The sequence below is a fragment of the Heloderma suspectum genome, chromosome 3 (genome assembly GCF_057233095.1).
Source record: "Heloderma suspectum isolate Gila_16-S chromosome 3, 16-S_ref, whole genome shotgun sequence".
NCBI lineage: Eukaryota > Metazoa > Chordata > Lepidosauria > Squamata > Helodermatidae > Heloderma > Heloderma suspectum.
The window spans coordinates 201,110,803-201,125,867 of NC_139460.1; the positions used below are offsets into that span (position 1 = coordinate 201,110,803).

Genomic DNA, 15,065 nt, shown 5'->3' on the forward strand with positions numbered 1-15,065 from the left:
GTGAAACTCCCTCTTCTCCCCATGCCACCCACACAAGAGGTTTGAACAGCACTATAAGGCTTCTGTTTCAGGCTGTCAGGAGATCTGCAGAAACACTGCTCTTAAGGAGTGGGGATACACAGCAACATTGTATTATGGGTCCTTATCATATGTGGGTTGAGTTAAAAATAAGTCCCATGTTGCAATTAAAATGTTGGTCCCAGATCTGAAAAGACTGATGGATTTAAACAGCTGACTATTTGTGTGTGTGTGTGTGTGTGTGTGTGTGTGTGTATGTATGTATATATATATATATATATATATATATATATAAATATATATATTTAAACTTGAAGGGTAGTATGCTATTGTGCCCATGCACTCACACAACCCACCACTTGCGCAACGGAACCTAGGCATGACTAAAAATAACCCAAAATGAGCAGAAACACTCATTTCCAGAACAGGGCAGGTCTATGGAGCTCACAGAAGGGAGCTTTGCTGACCTGCCCTGATCTGGAAACAAATATTTCTGCTTGTTTCTGGGGTTATTTTTAGAAGCACCAAAACCTATTGCATAAGCGGTAGGACTCATGAATGCAATGAAACCAGCAAAGGCAGAGCAGCTCCATTGGATACTGCCTGAAGATTATTAAGTTATTTGTCATGATCCATGATTTTGGTGAAATCTACTCACTTGTATTATCCTACTTTTTATAAATGACCTTAAGAGTTGAACATACTATAAACCCATCAGTTAGAAATAGCATATGGAGGAAGCAGTATTATTTTAACATGGAAAAAACTGGCTCTTAAATTTGAGCGACAATATGTTGTACTGGTAATTAATGCATTTAGTTAAATTCAAAAGACAAGGGTTGTCCATGAAATCCTATCCATGTTTACTCAAAAGAAAGACCCACTATGTTCAGTGGGGCTTACTCCCAAATAAGCTGCATAGGACTGCAGCATTCATTTATTACAAAAGCCAGTGATAAGAATGGCTCCACTGAAAAACTGTTTTCATATATTTTTAAGTTATTTTTTCCTTACCACATAGTGGTGATCACTAAAACCCTATAATCCTAGGAATGTTGGTTTCTAACCATTGACACTGCTGGGTGTTATAATTAACCACTGTTAGGTGTTATTTTAAACCAAATAATCTTCATCTCCAAGCAAACAAAAACAACAAAATCATTCATTGCACAATCATGGTAGATTGGTTGCATACTTGAAAACATGGCAATAGTTATGTACTCAATAGGCAACCAAGCAGTTTTTTCAATTAATCTTGTGATAGCAATAACCGAACCTTGTCAAACCTCTTCCCTATGATCTATGGCCCTGACACCATTCTATGAGCAGAAATAATGACACCTTTCGCAGGGCTTGTGTCGTTTCATTCCCACAGCTGTTTCAGATGTTACTTTGCACTAGTGGAGCAAAGGATTACTAGGGAGGAGCAAGAAAAGAGCAAAAAGCATCTTAGATCTAACCCAAAAGATTAATTGTGGGAAGGTAGTGTCTAGGCAATTGCAGTCCAATCCTAACTATATTTACTCAGAAGTTACACTCACTGGGACTTACTTCGTGGTAGAACGCTTAGGATTGCTGTCTTCTTAACGGGTGTATTGTATTGTTTATTATTTGTCGATAGCACAAAGGCCTTTACAAATACAGGTCACAATACGAATCTATATAACATAAACCCAAAGTGAAAATATCAAATAATGAATAGTTAAAAACAGAATCCAGGGGGCTATACAAAAAAATGCAAAGGTCAGGCCACAATAAAATAGAATAACCATACAAACATTAAAATGAATAACTTCATTAAAAACTGGCACTAAGAATAAAAACAGTATCATACAACAGAAATATACCAAACAAACAAGCTGGACAAGCTCATGCAACTTTATGTTATAGTAAATGATGTCCTTGGCAATTCACAGCAGATGTCATTAAAAAGTTACAGCAAATTTTTTGAGCTGCTATTGCAAAAGATGCAACCCTCATTGTGATAAATTTGCTATAGTCTGCCAGTTGATCACAAATGATTTCCACAGGAGACCTGCCAGCTCTACTTTTCAGGAGGTCCTCCAAAAAGCGGGTCCTAGGTTCCTCATACAAGGGGCAATGAAGAAGATAACTTACCATGTCCTCAACTTCCCCAAAGCCACAAATGCAGGTCCACTGAGCCAAACAGATCCTATTGTACTTCCCATCCAAATAAGCTGTTGGCATATTTTGAAAATGAAGGGCTGTAAAAGCCTTTCTGAGAGCCACAAAAGTTAATTCCTGGAAATACTGTTGTAAATATTGTCCTCTCTTGAAAAAACTGAACCAAGGTGAGAAAGCCTGGTGTTGGCTAGCCAGAATAGTTTCCTGGCAATCTGCTCTGAAAATTATATCTCTAATGCTCCGCTTATCCAAGTTAGTTAAGGAATTGCGGGGGTCTTCAAACTAGGCCTGAGACAGCACTAGCCAATGCTAAGCCCAACCACACTTATCAATTTGCTCAATACAAGCTTTGTTTTGCCAGATTCCCATCAGTGCAACTCAGTAGTCTTTTGCTGTAAAGGATAAGAACTTTGTCTGTTCTTGCTTTGATAGACATAATTCCAGCTTCAAGTCTTAGCAGGGAAGAAGGGACTCCCAGAGGGAGCACCAGCAGCTCTCTCAAAAAAGTATTTTGAATGGTTTCAATGGCTAGGGCATGACCCTGACCTCATATCTCTGCACCATAAAGAAGTTGGGGAAGCACTTTAACTTGATATAATTCCAAGGCTGAGCCCACCAGAGAACCACTGTTGCACCACCCAAAAGATAAGGTTGTTTTAGCAGTCCTCCTGGCAGCAAGCTTTACTGCCTCTATGTGGGGTTTCCAGCTGCCATTTGAGAAAAATTGTACCCCCAAATATTTGAAGCTGGAACATTGTTCGATTGTATGCTCATCAAGGCGCCATGTATGTAGTCATTTCCTTTTAGAAAAAACAATACTGGTTTTGGAATAATTATAAACAACTTCTCCTGTCTGCAGTTGTTGTTGTTGTTTATTCGGTCAGTCACTTCCGACTCTTCGTGACTTCATGGACCAGCCCACGCCAGAGCTTCCTGTCGGCTGTCGCCACCCCCAGCTCCCCCATGGTCAAGTCCGTCACCTCCAGAATATCATCCATCCACCTTGCCCTTGGTCAGCCCCTCTTCCTTTTGCCTTCCACTTTCCCTAGCATCAGCATCTTCTCCAGGGTATCCTGTCTTCTCATGATGTGGCCAAAGTACTTCAGTTTTGCTTTTAATATCCTTCCCTCAAGTGAGCAGTCTGGCTTTATTTCCTGGAGTATGGACTGGTTTGATCTTCTTGCAGTCCAAGGCACTCTCAGAATTTTCCTCCCGCACCATAGTTCAAAAGCATCTATTTTCCTTCGTTCAGCCTTCCTTATGGTCCAGCTCTCGCAGCCATAGGTTACTATGGGAATACCATTGCTTTAACTATGCAGACCTTTGTTGTCAGTGTGATGTCTCTGCTCTTCACTATTTTATCAAGATTTGTCATTGCTCTCCTCCCAAGAAGTAAACGTCTTCTGATTTCCTGGCTGCAGTCAGCATCTGCAGTAATCTTTGCGCCTAGAAAGACAAAGTCTGTCACACTACCTCCACGTTTTCTCCCTCTATTTGCCAGTTATCAATCAAACTGGTTGCCATAATCTTGGTTTTTTTGAGGTTTAACTGCAACCCAGCTTTTGCACTTTCTTCTTTCACCTTCGTTCATGAGGTTCCTCAGCTCCTCCTCACTTTCAGCCATCAGAGTGGTATCATCTGCATATCTGAGATTGTTAATGTTTCTTCCAGCGATTTTAACTCCAGCCTTGGCTTCATCAAACCCAGCACGTTGCATGATGTGTTCTGCGTACAGGTTGAATAGGTAGGGTGAGAGTATACAACCCTGCCGTACTCCTTTGCCAATCTTAAACCAGTCTGTTGTTCCATGGTCTGTTCTTACCGTTGCTACTTGGTCGTTATACAGATTCCTCAGGAGGCAGACAAGATGACTTGGTATCCCCATACCACCAAGAACTTGCCACCATTTGTTATGATCCACACAGTCAAAGGCTTTAGAATAGTCAATAAAACAGAAATAGATGTTTTTCTGAAACTCCCTGGCTTTCTCCATTATCCAGCGGATATTGGCAATTTGGTCTCTAGTTCCTCTGCCTTTTCTAAACCCAGCTTGTACATCTGGCAATTCTCGTTCCATGAATTGCTGGAGTCTACCTTGCAAGATCTTGAGCATTACCTTACTGGCATGTGAAATTAGTGCCACTGTTCGATAGTTTGAACATTCTTTGGTGCTTCCCTTTTTTGGTATGGGGATATAAGATGATCTTTTCCAATCTGTTGGCCATTCTTGTGTTTTCCAAATTTGCTGGCATATGGCATGCATCACCTTGACAGCATCATCTTGCAAGATTTTAAACAGTTCAGTTGGGATACGGTCATCTCCTGCTGCCTTGTTAGCAATGCTTCTTAAGGCCCATTCAACCTCACTCTTCAGGATGTCTGGCTCTAGCTCACTGACCACACCGTCAAATCTATCCCCAATATTATTATCCTTCCTACGGAGATCTTCCGTATATTCTTGCCACCTTTTCTTGATCTCTTCTGCTTCTTTGAGGTCCTTGCCATCTTTGTTTTTGATCATACCCATTTTTGCCTGGAATTTACCTCCAATGTTTCTAATTTTCTGGAAGAGGTCTCCTGTCCTTCCTATTCTATTATCTTCTTCCGCTTCTGCGCATTGCTTGTTTAAAAATAATTCCTTATCTCTTCTGGCTAACCTCTGGAATTTTGCATTTAATTGGGCATATCTCCCCCTATCACTGTTGCCTTTTGCTTTCCTTCTTTCTTGGGCTGCTTCCAGTGTCTCAGTAGACAGCCATCTTGCCTTCTTGGTTTTCTTTTTCTTTGGGACATTTGTTGTTGCCGCCTCCTGAACAATGTTGCGAACTTCTGTCCATAGTTCTTCCGGGACCCTATCTACTAAATCCAGTCCCTTAAATCTATTCTTCACCTCCATTGCATATTCATTAGGAATATTAGTGAGCTCATATCTAACTGATCTGTGGGTCTTCCCTATTCTCTTTAGTCTGATTCTAAATTGTGCAATAAGAAGTTCGTGATCTGAACTACAATCAGCTCCAGGTCTTGTTTTTACCAACTGCATAGATGTCCGCCACCTTTGGCTACAAAGGATGTAGTCAATCTGATTTCGGTGTCGACCATCTGGTGAAGTCCATGTATAAAGTCGTCTCTTAGGTTGTTGGAAGAGAGTGTTTGTTATGCACAGTGAGTTGTCTTGGCAAAATTCTATCAGCCTATGTCCCACTTCATTTTGTTCTCCCACACCATGCTTGCCTGTAATTCCAGGTGTTGTTTGACTACCCACTTTAGCATTCCAGTCTCCTGTAATGAAAATAACATCTTTGTTTGGCGTACTATCCAGTAGGTGCTGCAGATCCTCATAGAACTGATCTACTTCTGCTTCTTCAGCATCTGTGGTTGGGGCATATATTTGGATCACTGTGATGTTAAATGGCTTACCCTGAATTCGAATTGAGATCATTCTGTCATTTTTTGGATTGTATCCAAGCACTGCTTTAGCCACTTTATTATTAATCCTGAAGGCTACTCCATTTCTTCTGTGGTCCTCTTGTCCACAGTAGTAGATCTGGTGGTCATTTGTTGTGAAGTGGCCCATTCTAGTCCATTTCAGTTCACTGACACCCAAAATGTCTATATTTAATCTTGACATCTCCCCAATAACCACATCCAATTTGCCCTGGCTCATAGATCTTACATTCCAGGTTCCTATGGTGTGTTGATCTTTAGAACATCGGATTCGTCGTTCACCACCATCACCATCGGCTGCTAGTCGCCCTTTCAGCCTTGAGCTAGCTGCATCATCACATCTGGGGCTAGTTGAACTTATCCTCTGTTCCTCCCCAGCAGCATTTTGACCATCTTCCGACGGTATACCGACATATCTCTGGTTGTACTGATCCATTTAGTTTTCATGGCAAGAATACTGGGGTGGGTTGCCGTTTCCTTCCCCAGGGATTGTATTTAGTCTGACCTCTCTGCCATGACCTTCCCGTCTTGGGTGTCCCTTCATGATTTAGCTCATGGCATCATTGAGGTGCTCAAGCTCCAGTACCACGACAAGGTAACGATCTCCTTTGCTGAAGCCTGTCTGCAGACCAAACTAAATTTGTTTAAAAGTCTCCTTATACCTACTAGAGTGGTTGAGAGAAGGGCCATATCATCTGCATAAAGTAACATTTGTATCTTTCGGGGTCCCAAGAATAGAGGGAAGTGATTCAGGGAACTTAAACCTGGCACTAAACAATTCACATAAAAATTAAACAAAATGGGGCCAGTATGCAGCCCTGTCTAATGCCTCTTCTGGAGTTGACTTTTCCAGAAAGCACTCTTGACAGACCAGTAGGAACTTTCAGACCTGTATGAGGGTGGATTTTCTACACCAAAAATAGCAGCCGCTTATCAGTGTTTGTATGTGACAATTTTTCCCATAAACAATTTCTGTCTTTTAGATAAAATGCAGAGGTAAAATCCACAAAGACTACATACAGCCTACCTCCAAGCCTACTCAGGCTTTTACAAATCAAATGGGAGAGCACAAAACATTGGTCGATGGTGCTCCTTCCCCGCCAGAAATCTGCTTGTTCATCGATAAGAATGTTGTTTTCTTCTGCCCAAGATTCCAATTTATTCAACAGAAATCTTCTGTACACTTTAGAAACTATGTCCTAAAGGCTAATTGGCCTATAATTCTTAGGGTCTGATCTCTCGCCCTTTTTGTGCAGCGGAACTATTATGCTAGACCCCTACCCGGCAGGGATGACTCCAATGAGATTAATATGTGAGAACAACTTCGCCAGCACTGGGGCCCACCAGGCAAGACTGCATTTAAATACTTCTGGGGGGGAGCATATCTTCTCCAAGTGCTTTGCCGGATACCAGGTTGTGGAGTAAATGTTTGATCTCCAAGACTGAGACCGTGGCCAGTTGGGGAGATCTATACAAGTGGGATTAACCTCAACAGGGGCAGGTCCCTGATAAATATTTTCAAAGTGTTGTTGCCATAATGAACCAGGGATTTGAGATTCTAATTTGAGCATAGAAAAATGTAGCTCCAAATTGATCAAATTCCAAAATTTGACATTATCTTTTTGTCTCGTCTCCAATCCCAGCTCCATCCACCCTTGTCTAATAGACTCAGCCTTCTTCTTTTTCATTAGAGACTTATAAGATGAACGAGTTATAGTCAAAGTCTTATAATAGTCCTCTAATCTAGAGCACTTAAAACTGCGGGTAATCCCTGCTAATTCCTTCTTCATATTCTTGCATTCCCTATCATACCAGCTGGTTCTACCTGGGCTGGGTGGACAGGCATGGGGCCAGATTGTACCCAAAAAGGTTATATGTATTTGGCAATTTGCTGATAACCCTCCAGGACTTCCAAATGGCCCACTAGAATTTGATTTCTCAGTCCCAGTAAAGTCAGGCTATATAACAAGTCAGTTATCACTGAACTCATGGACTCAGGCCATTTGAGCTGTCTGTGGCCAGCAGTGACCATTTCAAAAGGATATGTACTTTCATTCTGAGTTGGCTTAGCTGCCAATTGAACGACAAGCTTGATAGGAAGATGGTCACTCTCTGGCAGATCTTCGACTGAGAAACTTTTTACATCTGGGATTAGATTCGGAGAAATTAAAAAATAATTTACTACACTGGCACCCCTAGAAGAAAGGAATGTGCAATGCCTGGCAGATAATCCTTTGAACTGCCATTCAAAATTAATAGGAAACACTTGTAACCCAGCATGATAAGGCTATGACCATTCCTGTTAAACTTCCTGTTTTGAGAATGCCTGTCCAGACAGAATAGATCATCCAGGTAAAAAGAATGAAATGATTAAACAGCTCTGAATTAGTTTGTCCTATCTGAGCATTTAGGTCACCTCCCAAAATATTGTGGGAATTGTCAGACTGGCACTCGTAATTTCCCAAGGCAGAGTCCAAAGATGACCACACATCTTGGGGTGACAGTGATGAGTTCTCTGGTGGAACATAAACATCAATACAGAAAAAAGAGGTACCATTACTGATGACCTGTAACATCTGGATGTTATCGTGCAGCTGGGGTTCTATCATTCAGCAACTACCCTCCAGTTCTACAGAAACAAACACTGCCAACGCACCACAGTAGCGGCCCCTTTTGTGACATCTGACAGCAGCTTTACAGAATGCCCTGTAACCCTGCAATTGTAGACAGGAAGCATCCTTCACCTAAGTTTCTTATAAGAAAATTATCTGAAACTGTTGTAGATATGAAATGAACTCTTTGTCAGCTATCTGGCCATGCCATCTGGAAATATTCCAAGACAGTATCTTTAAATCTAGGTATGTTTTTTCAAACCATCTGCCACTTAGTCAACAGTTTAAAGGGGGGAAATTGAGGGGTAGAGCCAATGTCCAAAGGAGAGAGCCTGTGGTAAAGTAAGAACATCCCTCTCATGAGAGCAAACAGAGAGTGTTGCAGGCAAAGTAGACCCCTAATGGATAATTCCAGTGCCTTGGGTGGCAAAAGCTTAAACCATGCTAACAAAGCAGCTTCATTGGAGGGCAACAGTTTTTCCAAGGCAGCCAACCCTCCATGCAAATGCAATTTGAACAGAGGTAGAGCATTCGCTTCACCCTGTGTCCTATCCCCTCTATTCTGATGGTAATTCAGTAATTCCTGAAGAGAGTTGAAATTAAACAGTAGCTCCTGTTGTTCAGGGGTAGTTAAACCCTGGAAATGCTTCACCAGGTGTGCTTCTTCCTCTGAGAAGTAAACTGTCAGGAGCGCCCTAGCTGCCTCTTGCAGTCCGCACAAATAGCCAACTCAGGACACAGACGACGAGGATTCTTTCCAAGACTTTATTCCTTTATTTCTTTATGACTCTTTCAGATACTAATCACTAGCGACAAAGCAAGGAACAGCACTGGGGAAAGATAGCACAGTAGCCTAAGCTCCAGGTAAGGCAGTTGGTCCCCGTTTGAAGGAGAACCATGGGAAGACCTGAAACATATGGGCTAGGGAGAGATCCTCCCTCTTTCCCTTGGGTCCTCGGGACGCGACTGTTGTTTGAGCGCCAAACGAGCGGTGCGCCTTTCTGCGCCCTCCATCTGTCGTCGCTCCCTGCGTCTGTGCCGAGCATCCAGCAAGCCCCCCTCCAGAGCTCTCTCACTGCCAGGGTCACTATCTATCCCAGGAATGCTGGCAGGAGGAGTCTCTGCCAGCTGCTGTGCTTGTGAGAGATGAGTGTGCTCCTCTCCCACGGATTGCTGTTCCTCCTCAGAATGAGAACTGCTCTGGGGCTCTATTGGCTCAGTTTCCACCCTGACATCAACCTTAATTTCAGCTGCATTTGTAGGTAAGGGGTGGCGCCTAGGGTGCAAGAAATGAAACACAGCCTGCTCCACAGGCTTCTTAGCCAACTGAGGAATTATATTTCTCACTAATTTATATAATGCTACTTGCTGTCTATTTGAGCTCCTAGTATTACCCATCCCAGTTTAGGTGCATTGTTTGTGGTAATCTCCAGAAAGTAATGTATTTTGTTCTCTCTCGGAGGGGGAGAGTTCCATATGCACTTGGGGGGCTTCCCACTGGAGCCTAACTGGGATGGGTTTAGCGATATTCCTGAAGTATCTGGTGACCAATATCCCCTTCTTCTCCAACACTGATCTGCAATTTAGGACATAATTAACAGTGCATATGTCTGCAAATGGGGCCAAAATTCTGGAGCTTGAGAGGTATTCTACTTCTATTATATCCGGGGAAATAAGGTCCTTAAGACCAGAATGTCTCAGTGCCTGCAAAAAGTCTTCTATTTTGTTTCTGTGAGTTGAGTGAACCTTGGACAGAACCAAATTTGAGAAGATCAGATGGCTGCTCATTAAAATCAGACAAGACTGGTCTCTATCATACAGTGGGGATCTTTGACGTGCGATTGACTGCCCCTGTTTCAAAACTAAGCCGACATGGTCTGTCTCCATACTGGATTCCTGAGTAATTTTGGACTGTGGTCTGGGGGAGTTCATTTGTATTTCCTCCCTTTTGAGATGCTTGACCTGCCTCACCGACTTAGCCTTCATTTCAGCATCCTGACTATAATCTGATACTGTTAATGGTGATTTAAAATTTAACCCTTTTGCCTTCTTGTGGACATTTGCTATATACACTGACAATTCGCCAGCCCCTGCTCCCAATCTTTTATTAAACGTATATTTAGTTTTCCCCAGATTCCTCCTCTTGGGGAACCTATTACCAGAATTTTGACTACTCTTTACAGCCCTGACTGAGTTGTGTTTTGAGTCAATAACGCCTGTCTTAGCTGCTTTGGGATCCAACCAGCCCACCTCCTCGACAAGGGCACTCAGATGAGGCAGCAGGGGGGCAATCTCCTGCAAACAGGAGGAGGATTTGTCCAAAGAGAGCTCTGAAATGAAGCTTTCCTCCTCTGTGGCTATAGTCAGTAGTTCCTTGTTCGCCACAGGAAAACCCTGAACAAGCAATTCAGCAAACACCTCTAAGTGAGCCTTAAAGCCTGTCGCCATCAACCTAATGTCCTGGATTTCCTAAAAAAGTTTAGTAATCACTTTGGAAGTCAGGAGACAGTGTTAAGAGAGGATCTCCAAACCACTGTCACGCAGGAATCTTGCCAAACTAAAGTGCTCTCTTATCCTGCTCCAAATGAGGGAATGAGGCATCAACTGGAGCATCTACGTCTGTTTTAACAGGGCAGTCCACCAAGAGTAGGCAGTTCACCAAAAGCTTGTGCCATAGGACTGCCATAGGACTGTCTTCCGAGATGTTGTCAAATATTGGAACAGGTTCTTTAAAAAAAAGGTGGGCCTTGCTGCGCAACTCTGTGTGCAGCTGGTGTAAAAGAGTGGGTTATAAAATCATCAATACAAAGTTTAGGGGAAGTTCCAGATGCAAAATTATCCACCCTTAATTTGCTCTGCTTCCAAGTTAAAACAATTTTTTAAAAATAAATGCCCCAGCCTGACAAGGAGAGAGAGAGAGAAAAGAAAAGACTTGTGCGTCCCTCATGCATCTTGAAGTGTGGCGCCAAGTGCACACTTAGCGCTGCACTTTACGCGCTGCAGAGGCACTGCCTCTGGCAGCTATGCCTTAAATATTTGCCAAGGGGAGGAGTAGCACATGGAGGTAAGGCTGAAGGACAGCTCAGGGAGCCAGCAGGAACCCAGGTAAAATCTCACAGCCTCTTGAGCCTCACCCTCTTAACAGATGTGAAAAAATAACATTAAAGAGGTAGTACAAAAGTAACATTAATGGGTTAGTACCTTGGATCAACTAGTGAGTACTGATGATGAGTTTTTATTATTCTTGGTTTTGCATGCCAAATACAACCTGGCTACAACAGCTGAATGACAATATTTGCATTGCAACGTATGTTAGAATCTAGGTTTGGCCCTGCCGCTTTTACAGCTAAGGAATCTCCTTTGCTGCTGGAAGCACTTGAGGCTGATAAGTTATATCAACCCACGATCCATGTTTATAGAAACTTATTATTGGTGAATAAATATGATATACAGGGTCTTAAGCAGGAATGGAATTGGAAACTGGATTGTCCCATTTTGCCTAATCAGTGGATTGCTGCTTTAGCTTCTGTCTGTATCTGAAGCATCTATGAATCTCAAGTTATGGCTTATTCAGCAAAAACTCTTGTTCCGTGTCTACTGGACGCCACAATGTCTCTTTAATATGGGTTTGTCTAAGTTGGCTAATTGCTGGAGGTGTAACACAGCTAATGCTTCATTTAACCATATATTCTGGCAATGCCCAATAGTTGTCTTGTTTGGGAAACAGGTTATTATACAGATAAACTTTGTACTGGAACACTCTTTAATATTTACTGATGTACATGTCCTTTTAAATTATCTACCTGCTTCCTGAAACTTAATGCACAGTCAGCACAAATAGATTCTCTGCTCCTTTTTGACAGCTAAAAGACTGACATTACAACATTAGAAGGATAAGCACTCATCTCCTATAATACAATGGACTGAACACCTTGCAACTCTTTCAACATTTGAACAGGTGGTGTATAGACATCACTAGCAAATGGATACTTATTTGGATATCTGGTTATTTGGTCTGCTTTTGTTCAAGTTTATATATAATTTTTGGAAAGCCGTATTTTCATTCTCACATACACACACACACACACACTTTATATGCATGCATTGAAACTGATATATTCAAATTTATGTAGCTACATTTTTTTTCTTTTCCTCCTTTTTTTGGTTTGGTTTAGTTTTGTATTGTTGAAATTTTACAGAAAACTTTTTTAATAATAGAAAAAAATAAAGGGGTAGCACAGCACAGATGTTGATTATCCCATCTACTTCTAGAGTTAGCTGTACATTAACACTCTCAACTACGAATTGCAATCTTATGCACATTAAGGCAAGTCTTTTACAGGTCAACCCATTTTAAAAGGTGCTTTCTTGGCTGTAGTGCTCCAACTCTGGAATATGCTCCCCAGGGAAGACTTTCCTGGTACCAACTCTAATGTCTTTCCAGAGCTAGGCAAAGACCTTTATTTGCCAGCTTTTTAGATTTCTGTTTATTATGTTAAGGTTATAGATATAGTTTGTAAAATAGAATGGCATTGGATACTGGGGGGTATTGGAGTTTAAATTTAATTCTTTAAGGGGGAGGGAGAGGGAGAGGTGGGGGAAGGGGAAGGGGAAAGAATCTTCTTCCTTTTTTTTCACCTCCTTTCCTCCTCCTTTTGCCTTTTTTTCCTTTTTTCCCCTTTCTTTTTCCTTCTTTTTGTTATTATGGTATCCTCATCAGAATATTGTATTGTTGGGAAATTCTAGTATTGATCAGGTTGTTGGTATGTTTGGTATTGCATATTTCATTTATAAAGATAAAATAAATAAAAATATATTCAAAAAAAAGATTTCTGTTTATTATGCATTATTTTGGGGGTTATAAATTTGTCATTCTGGTACTATTTTATGCTCTTTTTATATAATTAATTATTATATTTTACTGTTTTTATTTAATCTTAAAATAGCAACTCTGGAAAGCAGCTGCCTGAAGAGTGGTATATAAATTATCTATATAAAATAAGACCTGGTTTAAACATGGTGCTGGGGTGGGGTGGGGGGCGGAATCCTGTCCAGTGTGCTGCTCATTTGATCCCATGTTTAAACTGGGATGGTATTACCTGTGGGTGCAACATTAGCACATTGGGGATCTATGGGCTGGGTATGCTAACGCTGCATGCATTAGGTGCCAATGACCCATTTAAACAGGACATTGACTATATGGAATCTCGAATAGCTAAGTCTTTTAAAACACATGCAGGGCATCATGTTTAAGCAGGCCTTGCTTCAGAATAATCCCTGCTGAACTCAACAAAACTTACTTCTGAGTAAGCTTGCATCGAATCAGGCTATAGATATGTTCGCTACCTTTTTGAGGCTACAGCTGTGTCTTGTGATGTGGGCAAATATAACTCATGTGGCCTCAAGAGAGGTTCCACCACTGAAAAACATTTTGCTCAGTTTGTGTATGCATATTACTCTCTCCCCATGCAGATAATTTAAGTTTAGCTTTGTCGGAGTAAGCTTCCCAAAAGGTGCTTCTCCCAAAATTAACAGGTTTCTTCAGAGTATCATAAAACACCTGAGATGGAATCAAGCCATGTTTATATCATGCTTGTTAATATGGATAATAATGCTATTATGGGCACCAGGCACAAATTCTAGCATTTTATGAATACAGGTGTTTAGAAAGAAAGAAAGAAAGAAAGAAAGAAAGAAAGAAAGAAAGAAAGAAGAGAAAAGTGCAAATACATGGGAGTTTCCAGATGAGACTTTTATTGTGCAATCAGCCTGCCTCATTCGTGGAATTCTACAAGGGAATCCAGACAACTTCGTCTGTCATTTGTAACCATCCCACGTTTTCTCAACACTTCTTCCATCTTTTTTCTTAACAGAAAAAGTCCTTGAAAGAGGGAAAGATAAAATTGCTACATAATGCCTTTTGATTAGTAGTGCTGGGAGCCTTCCATCTGGAAGCATCCCATGTCTGCGGACAAACACTAATAAAAAATACAACTAAATGTTGTTAGAAAAAGCATTTGCTAACAGATTTTGCTGTATTTATATTATACTTTAACCTGTTGTTTTTAAACCAGCCTGAGCACTGCCAGGCTCTTCCATCCATTACAGAGCTGTACTATTATTTGGCTTCATATACAGGTTCCGTTCAGCCAGTAGGGCAAGGCAATAACCTATGTGCTGATATTCTCAATAAATCTAGCATCCCAGGCTGAGTGACAGAAAGCTACGCATCCCTGAAGCTCCAGGTGATTACAAGCAGTGCTTCTTATAATGTAGTGAAGACTTGTATTTTGTAGCAGGTTTTATACACATTTCAGCACTAACGTTTATGTCTTAGTCTTATTAGCCTGAGCCTTTATAAAGTCCTGTTAAGCCATCTATTTCTAAGTCCCGTTAATCACCAGTTACAAAACACCCAAAGTGTTATACGATAACAAGCCAGTTTTTAAAAAATACACAGAAACTAACATTACAAATGACTATGCCTGTTAGCAGTAACTTACAAAAGATACTGCTTTTAGAAACACAGAAGCTGCATTATACCAAGTCAAGTCATTAGGCCATGTAGCCCAATACTGTCAGCACTGACTGTCAGCAGCTCTTTGGGGTTTCAGGCAGAATTCTTTCCTAGCCCTACCTAGAGATGCTGGTGGATTGAACTTGGGACCTTCCATATGAAAAGCATGTTCTCTACCACTGAGCCTCTTCCCCACAAGGCATCCCCATTCCACTCTTCTTGTCATTCACACACTAGATTTTATATTTGCATTGAACCTATACATTTAGAGCAGGTGTGCCACAAATATTCATGCCAATCCAGCACACACTACAATATATATTCAG

The 15,065-nt window shown here is 41.3% G+C and overlaps 1 protein-coding gene across 2 annotated transcripts in view; it reads right to left on the minus strand.

The window, feature by feature from the left end:
* OGDHL (oxoglutarate dehydrogenase L) overlaps positions 1-15,065 on the minus strand; it is an 87,629-nt gene that overhangs the window by 59,959 nt on the left and 12,605 nt on the right. The window lies entirely within an intron of this gene.